The 10,451-nt window shown below is 34.9% G+C and overlaps 1 long non-coding RNA gene across 3 annotated transcripts in view; it reads right to left on the reverse strand.

The window, feature by feature from the left end:
• Positions 1-8,931, reverse strand: part of LOC102899966 — a 43,361-nt gene extending 34,430 nt beyond the window's left edge. The window contains exons 1-2 of one of the 3 annotated variants that reach the window (XR_006596827.1): positions 7,915-8,931; positions 7,464-7,558 (exon numbers count right to left, since the gene is read on the reverse strand). This is a non-coding gene — a long non-coding RNA (uncharacterized LOC102899966). The remainder of the gene's footprint in view (positions 1-7,463; positions 7,559-7,914) is intronic. The other 2 variants (XR_006596828.1, XR_006596826.1) reach the window with 2 other exon arrangements.
• Positions 8,932-10,451: the final 1,520 nt, after the last annotated feature.

Below are 10,451 nucleotides of genomic sequence, written 5' to 3' on the forward strand. Positions count from 1 at the left end.
ATGTGCTATGGGAGAACAGATCATAAATTATATCAATAGCAATTAAGATATGTATTCTTAGCCTTTTTTGGACCCACATTGTATTCAATTAACATTCAACATTCAACAAATATTTATTGAGTATGTATTATATGCCAGATAGTTACATTTTAACAATGTCAACTATTGTCTCAATTTAAAAAAAAAAAAAACAAAGATTATTAAGTAAATGGAGATAACCAAAGATTTGCCTTGGGAGGAACGTGAGAGGGAGAAGGAATTCAGAGACCTGGCTAAGACCAGAGGTGTGTTGCTAAATGTTTAACAATTGGCTCTTCAGGTTTAAAAAACAAACAAACAAAAAAAGGAGGTGCAATTTGTAGCGTTCACTAATTAATGTGATATAAATATGACTGTCATGTTTGATTTCAAGCTACATCACCAAATGCGGAGTTGGGAAGAGATGCACACAATCCATTCTCCTGATTCACCTTGAACCCACTGCAGCCATAATTTAGTACCCACCAAACAATGGCTTTCCAGGTTCATTCTGAGAACCTATTTATGATTACAAAACAGGCAGAACTGGGAGATTGAATAGCTTTGCAGAATGACACAAAAATGCACATGGATATATTTACCTATGGTCTTATATTTATCTCTTATATGCTCCTATATTTATCTCTTGTCTTCTCTTTTAGAGTGTCTACTCTCATATGTTGTCTCTCTTTAGCCCTCTGCTACATTGAGCACCTGATCTCTGCTATTACAAAGAGAAATAACAACTTTTACTATGGAAAGCTGGCAATAACTTTGAGCCTCTTCAGCAATATTGTTTACCATTTTATCACACAGTATTAAAAGGTCATGTTGAGGAATGCCTGGGTGGCTCAGTCGGTTAAGCGTCTAACTGCAGCTCATGTCACGATCTCATGGTTCCTCAGTTTGAGCCCCAGGTGGGGCTCGGTGCTGACAGTTCAGAGCCTGGAGCCTGTTTTGGATTCTGTGTCTCCCTCTCTTTCTGCCCTTTTCCTGCTCATGCTCTGTCTCTCTCAAAAATAAACAAACATTAAAAAAAAATTATAAAAAGTTGTGTGGAGATTTAATAAAATTAGTAAATATTTCTACTTCATCAAAGATTGAGATTTAATAAAATTTGTAAACATTTCTACTTCTTCAAGGAAATTTTTAAATGAAACTTGCAGTTTTTCATTGAAACTATGTTGAGATGAAAAATTCGGTGACTCTAAGCCTTCACTGGAGCTAGATTTTCAGTTTACTCATTATTGCTTTGTACCATCAGTGCAAATGTCAAAACAATTTAAAGGGCAAATAAATAATACCTTAGTGTTATTATTAAAATAATTTTTAACCTTGTAGGCCCTGTGAAAGGATCTCTGGGTGCCCTAGGGGTCCACAGACAACACTTTGAGAACTACCCTGCTAGTCTAAAGTTGCAAATGTCTCTTGGTTTTGGTTATTGCAATAGGCTCCCCACATCCATTCTGGCCACTTTGTAATCCATTCACCAACAATAAGGAAATTCTAATCATGTCACTCCCTCCTTAAAACCCTTTTATGACTTCCCATTACTCTTATGATGAAATTAAAACCCTTATCACGGTTGACAAAGCCCTCTATGATTTGGTCCTTGCCTACTTCTATAGCTTCATCGTTCTTTGTTTTCTTCAACCTATTTGCAACAGACACGCTAGCTTTTCTGTTCCTCAAACACAGTAGATTCATCCTTGCCCCCACGGTCTTTGCACATGGTCTTTTTTGTGCTTGCAATGCTTTCTCTACCTTCCATTTACCTGATTAACTTGACCCATCCTGCAGATGTCAACTTAAATCTTACTGGAAGAGGCTTTCCCTGCCTGACTCCCAATAGATTAGATCCTCCTGTTGTAAGTTCTCACACTCTTGTAATTATATGATTGGTGTTGTGCTTATTTTTGAGATCTGCCTCCTTCATGAAACTGTTACTGTTCTCATGGAAGAGACTGTGTCCGTTGTGCTTCCCATTGTATCCCTAATCTTCAGGGTAAGTGCTTTGAATGCTGTCTGATTTTATTGAAGGGGAATCACTTAGCATTAAAAAAACAAAGAATTGGATGATTATCTATATGTAAATGTCAATCTGTCTGCTCCTATGACCATGTGCAACACTGACCCTATGGGCCTCAATTGAAAGAGCAACGAAGTACCTTGATCTAGCACCAAATTACCTTATAAAACTTTCATTACTAAAAAAAAAAAAAAAAGAGCAAACTGGAGGTGAAGAGAACAGATCTCTTATTTCCTACAGGAATCAAATTGGAGCCAGACCAACATGACAGTACTCAAAATTGAAACTCAACTCCAATAATGAAGGTTTTGTTTCAGAGATAAATTTGTCATATCTAAATTCCTCTTTCCTTTAATTTGATGTCTCCAAGGAAGTTCCTAAATTCTTCATATAAATATACTGTAGACAATCAGCAGTCATTTTATTATCTCATCCATTCCTCCACTTCAGTAAAAATATTGAATGTGTTCTAGCTTGGAGTCAAGTCTGTAACTTTTTGACTTTCTGGAAATGTTATTATACTCCCAAGCTTAATATCACAGTAAATCTTACCTCCAGAAAATACTGTGGTTCTCTTCCGAGTAAAGAAAAATGTGCTAGAAATTGTAACTCCAGGAGGCTCAAAGCTCTTTAGAATATGCCCAGTATGGCACGTGCAGTCTTATGTCGAATGGACAACCAGCAGGTGATTACACACAGTAGCCTAAGAAGGTACCATTAGATGTTACAATTTTTAGTATTTATTTTCTTCTCAGTTCAAAAAAAAGCCACCAAAATGATTTAAGACTTCCTGAAATACTCCTATAAATATTCTGTTAATTCTACTCTAGATGAAATTGATGTATCTTACATAAATTGATGACTTACTATGAACAATCATAATAAGTCATGAAACTCAGGATTGCTTGGTGATAAAAAAAATTTGGTTAAACAGCTAAATATTTTATTTATAATGCCTCAACTACTTTTGGAATCATGTGAGACATTGTTTCCTTTTCTATTTCCTGCAGTATTCCTCCCAAAGCTAGAGTTTGTTTTAAAAAGACAAAGATTAAATACCGCGGTGAATTATTTCTCCGCTTATGTGCAAACACCTTCTTCTTTTTGCTTGTCTTTGTGAATTTTTGAAATCTAATATTTATTACATTGTGTTTAAAAAAGAGACAAGTTAGCATGCAGTTTGAAAAGGAAAAGATGGTAACTGTAACAGATCTAATTACAGTGAGATACCGTAATTGGGTCAGCAAGAGGCTACGAATGAATGTATTTGTAATGGAAATAGGAACTTTTCTGGAACACTTTTTTCTTTCTTTTTTTTTTTTTTTTTGATGTTCATTTATTTATTTTAAGAGAGAAAGCGTGAGCAGGGGAGGGGCAGAGAGAGGGAGAGAGAGAATCCCAAGCAGGCTCCATGATGTCAGCATAAACCCAACAGGGCTCAATCTCACCTGATCATTACCTGAGCCAAAATCAAGAGTTGGACATTTAACTGACTGAGCCACCCAGGCACCCCTAGGAACTTTTCTGGAACATTTAAATAGCTGATATTATGCCATTGCCTTGGAAACCCCACTTGAATTTTTTTTTTTTTTTTTTTTTTTTTTTGGTTAGGTCTGAGAAAGAAATCCCAGATGGAAAAGTTCAAAGTAGGAGATTAGTATCTAGACAAGCCATAGTGGCTGTGTTTGGAAACCTAGACATCAAGAGCCCACTGAAGGGGGCTGACTGCTGAAAGGAAGGAAGGACTGGGAACCCCAACTTTGTATGTGTGGAAGCATCACAGAAAAATTCTACTCTCTGCAGCAGTTTGGATGACACTGTTATTGAGTAGCTTGGAATTTACCTATATCCTTTTAAATTAGCTGTTTCTAATTTCTTTTTTTTTTATTTGTACTACTTGATGTTAGGCTAATCACCCAACTGACGAGTCATATAGTACTCTACTATATAGACTACTATATATAATAGAGTTCTATTATATCTCATTAAGGAAATTTTTATTCAACAAAAGTTATAAGACTAAATAATTCATCTATGGTATGTTATGGACAACCTTCTTGGTCTCATAAAAGCTGATTGTTCAATTTGTGCATTTTCTTGCCTCTTGCTTTTTCCTTTCCTACTTGCTTCCTTTAGGCATGCTTTTCCCATGTTGAGTACCTTCTCCAGGGCTTGAGCAAGAGGAAGTTAAGACTTCAAACTTAGGTCAGCCATGTTATTAAAGGTATACTTGGAGAAGTGTATGGAAAATAAGAAATTTGCCAGCAAAAGTGACATTTATAAATTATCTATGAACATAATTGATTCATTTAAAAAAATGCTCAATTTCTTTAGAACAACATTGTCTGGTAGAATGTCTTGTGATGATTGAAATGTTCTGTACCTGTGCTGTTCAATTCAGTTGCCACTAGTGCAAATGAGTAACTGAATTTTTAATTGTATTTCATTGTAATCATTTTAAATTTAAATGGCCATATGGAGCTAATAGCTATTGTAATGGTCAATGCAGCTCTTGAACATGTCTTTCTAGTTATCTAGGCTAAGCACTCCAATATCATTTCATTAACTCCAAAACTACTAATTTATAAACCATGATTACTTGACATGGATTGAATTAGTCTATCATTGACTTCTTGAACTATGAAGAAATGGCTGATAATCAGATTAAAAATGTAAAAATAAAACAAAGCAAAACATTATAGACCAAAAGTTGCATAGGAGCAAAAACTTATTATAAGAACTAATTCAGCGCCATTAAAACTATTTATAAATTAATACAGATAATAAATTTGTTAGATGATGAATCCCTTTTATTACTTATTGATATGAACTAGGTCTAAATGGACCTTTTTACTTGGAAACACTCGGGAGATGGTTAATTCTACGTGTCAATATTTGGGGGTTTTGTTTGTTTGTTTGTTTGTCTGTTTTTGTGTCAACTTGACTAGACTAAGAGATGCCCACATGGCTGGTAGAACTATTTCTGGGTGAGTCCCTGAGAGTGTTTCTGAAAAAGGTTACCATTTGAATTAGATTAAGTAAAGAGACCCACCCTTGCCAATGCAGGTGGACATTTTCCAATCATTAGAGGGCCTGAATTGAACAAAAAGATGAAGGATGGGCAAATTCTCTCTTCTTAAGCTGCAATATCTGTCTTCTCCTGCCCTCAGATATCAGAGCTCCAGGTTTTGGGACCTTACAACTTTGGGACTTACACCATCAGCTCCCCTACTTCTCAGGCCTTCGGAACCGGACTGAATTATATCACCAGTTTTCTTGTCTCTTCATGTTGCAGACTGCAGATCATGGGACTTCTCGGCCTCCATAAACATGTGAACCAATTCCTATAATAAATCTTCTCTTATATGTATATATCCATATATATCCTACTTGTTCTGCTTTCTGGAGAAACCTGCCTAACACAACTCTTTAATATTTATGTATTTTAGCATTTATTCAAACTATGCCAGACACTGGACTAATGGTGTTTTTTTTTTTTTAACTTGCCCTGAAGAGGTCCATTTTTGCTCTAAAGATGAAATGTGTATCTTTCACTCAGCAGAATTTAATATGAACATAAATATTAATATATTTGCCAACTTGAAGATATGCAAGGACATTAAACAATTTAATACCCCCAAATCTTACTTTTATTTTTAAAGATGTCACCAGCACTTTATTTAATGTATTTCATACTTTCCACATAAATAATATTGAATTTTCCTTAGATGAGCACAAAACAATGAGGTTTTTAATATTTTATTTAATTGTACTTTATAGTGATTATTATTTATATGATTGAAAGTTTCTTTAGGAACAAACTGAGGGTTGATGGGGGGTGGGAGGGAGGAGAGGGTGGGTGATGGGTATTGAGGAGGGCACCTTTTGGGATGAGCACTGGGTGTTGTATGGAAACCAATTTGTCAATAAATTTCATATATATATAAAAAAATTAAAAAAATAAAAACAATAATGTATGCAAAAAAAAGAAAGTTTCTTTAGTATAGTATATTAGCATATGGTATAGTATATATATATGTGTATTGTATTAAATATTTAAGGTTTTTGCTACATTTTAGGTAATAATAAGTTAAAAATTTTCCCAGTATTTAAACTGTGATTTAGTTTATGTATAGTAGATAGCACTAATGTATTAATATATGTATAAATACAATAACTACTGTATTTCTCATAATAAGTACTATAAGTTTAACTATACTTATATAACCATAAGAATAACTTTAAGCATATGCACTAATATAAAGATAAGTACTAATAGTTTCTTTTTTAAATTTTTTGCATTAGGTATTATTTTAATGCCTGATATGTAATGTCATTAATAAAAATAATGAATTGATTTGCACATAATAAAAGGGACTTAATATGTTAGTCCAATATTAATATGTTAGCCCAATATTCCAAGAATATTGAGCATGGTCTATAGAGCCAAGCTGCAAAGACTGTTCAATTCCCAGCTCTCCACACACTAGAAATAACTTTGAACAAGTCATTAAACTCATCTGTGCTTCAATTTCCTCACTAGGAAAGCAGAAAATAATATTTGTCTCTTCATAAGGTCATTGTGAGAGTTACATAAAAATATTCATGAAAATTACTTTATGTAGTTCCTAACACATAGTAAGTGCTCAATAAAACATTATTATTATTATTACTATAATATTGCAAGGTAAACTAAATATATTTAGGATCTTATGTCATCTACTTAAAGGAGATATTTGAGCGAGGAGCTTGACAATGTTCACATATTATTATAGTATCCATTTTCACAGAAAACTAAACCAGAGTTTACATACTGGAAGATTTTTATTACAAGTATCTGAATTTGTACATAAAACGTTCAAATATTTTTATTTCCTTAAAGAATATTAATTTGTCTTTTTCCTCCCAGTATAAGATTAGAAAATCTATACCCTTTTGTAATTTGTGTTCTTTGTTTTGAAGACTATATTTTGGACATAGAGCTATTGCAGAAGATGTCCTTCATGTTGAAAACAAATTTATTTTTCTTTGAAAGACACGTGTATTTCATTTTAAAATATGGCCTTTACTCTCTATGCCTATAAATCCTAAGAATGGATATATTAAAAATGGGAAAAAAACTTCTAAGAAAACATTTCTGTAATGAATACTGCCCTACAAAAGATGTAATATTTGAGAAAGGCTCTGATCCAAAAGTATGATCAGAAATTTTCAAGTAGAGCATTGAATCAGATCTCTAAATGCCACCATGCACTGAGTAAACAGATTTAGCTGGCAGTGCAAATCAAATTGGGGAAACTGAATATCTCAGTAATGCTGCCAATTTCTCAAGCCTCAAAGATTTACATCTTTGAATTTATGCTGAAGTTAGTAGTATAGTACATGAAATACTCCATGAGTTTGATTTAAACCTTACCTTTAAAGGTATGCACTTGTGATCCCACTTGCCCAGTTGATTCCTCAACTGCTTTTAGGAGATTTGAAGGGAATAATTGGCTTCAAACTGGAGAGCTAAATAGATAAATGTGGGCAGTAAACAAGTGTGCTTTGGAACCCCAATTTCTCTCTTTGTATTAGCTTCAAGACCGTTAGCTACTATAACAAATAAGCTTACAGATGTATGATAGCTCACATACAGTAGACATCTATTCCCTACTCGTGTTAAGTCCAAAATGAGAGTTCTTTTTTGACAGATGGTCTCCTTTGAGCAGAGATTCAGAGACCCAGGCTCCTTCTAGTTTTGGCTCCATTATTTTCAACATGTTTCTAATATGACCATGCTGGTCTACGACCAATGACAAGGGGAAGGAATAAATAGCATGAGGTGGAAAGGTTTTTTACGCCAGGCCTGGGAAAGAGACACACACCACTTCTACTCACGGTCCGCTGGCTGGAACTCAGTCATGTGAAAAGGAAGCTGGGAAACATAGCCCAAGATACGCCAGGGATGACAGGCAGCAGTGCCACACCCTTCCTGATAATCTACAGCCTGCAGGCTATATAGTTTCCTCTCCACAGTCGCTAGTGCTTTCCCTGTTGCCTCCATCACCTCTTCATTTGCTGGAGGGAAGTAGTCTCATAAAATATAAAAAAGTAGTCTCATTAATTCACAGTTATGTGTCAGCCCCGGGTGTGCATTTTAAAAACAGATGCCTGGAGAATGATTATTCACTCTGTAGAAGACCAACGGGAGGAGTTTTGTTGTTTTTCATGTTTTGTTGTTTGTTGTTTTGTGGGTGGTTTGGTAAAACAGGATCAAAAAATAAGCAAGAGCTCTTTAGTCCACAAATAAGGCAAATTCTAAAAAGGAGTCAACTTCCTGGAAAATGGAGAGGAGGACACAAATTAAAGAATAGATGTTATAAATAGCATCTATTCAATTCTGGATTTTTCCCCTCATCTCTTTAGTTATTCATAATGTAAACTAGTGGCAGGTTGGTGTCTCTACTGGTATTAGGTAAAAGATGTATGTGTCTTTACTCCTATACTGAGTTAGCACGCATAAAAGATCTAATAGAAATTGCAGATGCAACATGTTCCAAAATGTTAAAATGTTGACTTTCCTCCACAAACTTGTTCCACCCACATACTTTCCCTTCTCTGCTAATGCAACTCTATCCTAACACTTGCACAGAATTAAAAGTTTAGAGTCATTTTTGACTTTTCTCCTCTCACAACTCTTATCCAAGCTTCCAGGAAATACTGTTGGTTGGATATTCAAAATGCTCAGAATATGAACACTTCTTCTCGTCTTCACTGCTCAGTATTGAAAGCCTCCACCCTCTGGACCCTGAATTACTGAAAAAGGCCCCTCACTGGGGCACCTGAGTAGCTCAGTCAGTTAAGGGTCTGACTCTTGATTTCACTTCAGGTTATGATCTCATGGTTTGTGGGTTGAAGCCCTGCATCACTGAGAGCATGGAGCCTGCTTGGGATTCCATCTCTCCCTCTCTCTCTGTCCCTCCTCCACTTGCTAGAGGTTTTTTTTGTTGTTGTTGTTATTGTTGTTTTTAACTTGCCCTGGAAAAGCCCATTTTTGCCCTAAGGATGAAATGTGTATCTCTCTCTGTCTCTCTCTCTCTCAAAATAAATAAACTTTAAAAAAAAGAAAAAGAAAAAGAGCCTAACTAATTTCATTGCTTCTATTTTTACCTAACAGCACCACCACAACCACCCCCATACCCCTCTACTTATACACACACAGAATCTACTCTCACCCCATGGGGTAGGGGGAAGAGCTAAAGGTAGAAGCAGTGAAATTAGAATACTATTGCAATAATCCAGGTTAGAGATAATAATGCTGCTCCTACTCTCCCTTTCACTCAGTCTGCTTCAACCACAATGACCTCATTGCTGTTTTTGAACAAGGTAGATATTCTCTTACATTTCTCTTCTAAACAAGACTTATCCCGAGCATCCTCTTAAATATTGCAATGTGTTACCAATCTTCCCACCCGGAATTTCTAAGTCTCCTTAAACCAATTTGCCTTTTTCTTTGTCTTTAAATTGATGTATAATCAACATATAACATTATATGAGTTTCAGGTGTGCAATGTAATGATTTGATATTTGCATATATTGTGATATGAAACAAAATATATAAAATATATAAATATAAATAATATAATAAAATATAAAAATTTAACATATATATAAAATATCATATATATTTAAAATTTTAAAATATGATATAGCAAATAAAATACATAAATATAAATAAGATATAAAATAAAAATATAAAAAATAAAACTACAGTAAGTCTAGTTAACATACATCACCTAAGGACTTTCAAGATCTACTTTCTTGGGGCACCTCAGTGGCTCAGTCGGTTGAGCATCCATGGTTGTAAGTTCAAGCCCCGTGTTGAGCTCTGTGCTGAGCATGAAGCTTCCTTAAAATTCTCTCTCCCTTTCCTCCCCCATCCCCTGCTTGCACATGTGCTCTCTCCCTCTTTCACTCTCTCTCTCTCTCTCTCTCTCTGCTATTGAGTTGTGGAGGGCTTTTTAAAATACTTTTAACGTATTAACCCCTTATCAGATACATGATTTGCAAATATTTTCTCCTACTCAGTACATTGCCTTTTCACTTTGTTAGTGGTTTCCTTTGCTGTGTAGAAGCTTTCATAGTGACGTGGTCCCACATCACTATGAATAGTGCCACTATGTGGGACTATTTTTGCTTTTGTTTCCTTTGCTTTTGGTGTCAAATCTAAGAAATCATTGCTAATAATGTCAAAGAGCTTACCTGATTTTTCTTTTTAATGTAATATGTAATGCTTTCTAACATACTTTAAAAGTTGCATGAGTTTTACATTCATTGTTTGCCTCTCTTCCAGAATGTAAGCTCCACAAAAGCAGAGATTTCTCTTGTCATGTTTTCCCATTGCTGTCTTTCCAGTGCCTAG

The sequence above is a fragment of the Felis catus genome, chromosome B1 (assembly GCF_018350175.1).
Source record: "Felis catus isolate Fca126 chromosome B1, F.catus_Fca126_mat1.0, whole genome shotgun sequence".
NCBI classification, from domain to species: Eukaryota; Metazoa; Chordata; class Mammalia; order Carnivora; family Felidae; genus Felis; species Felis catus.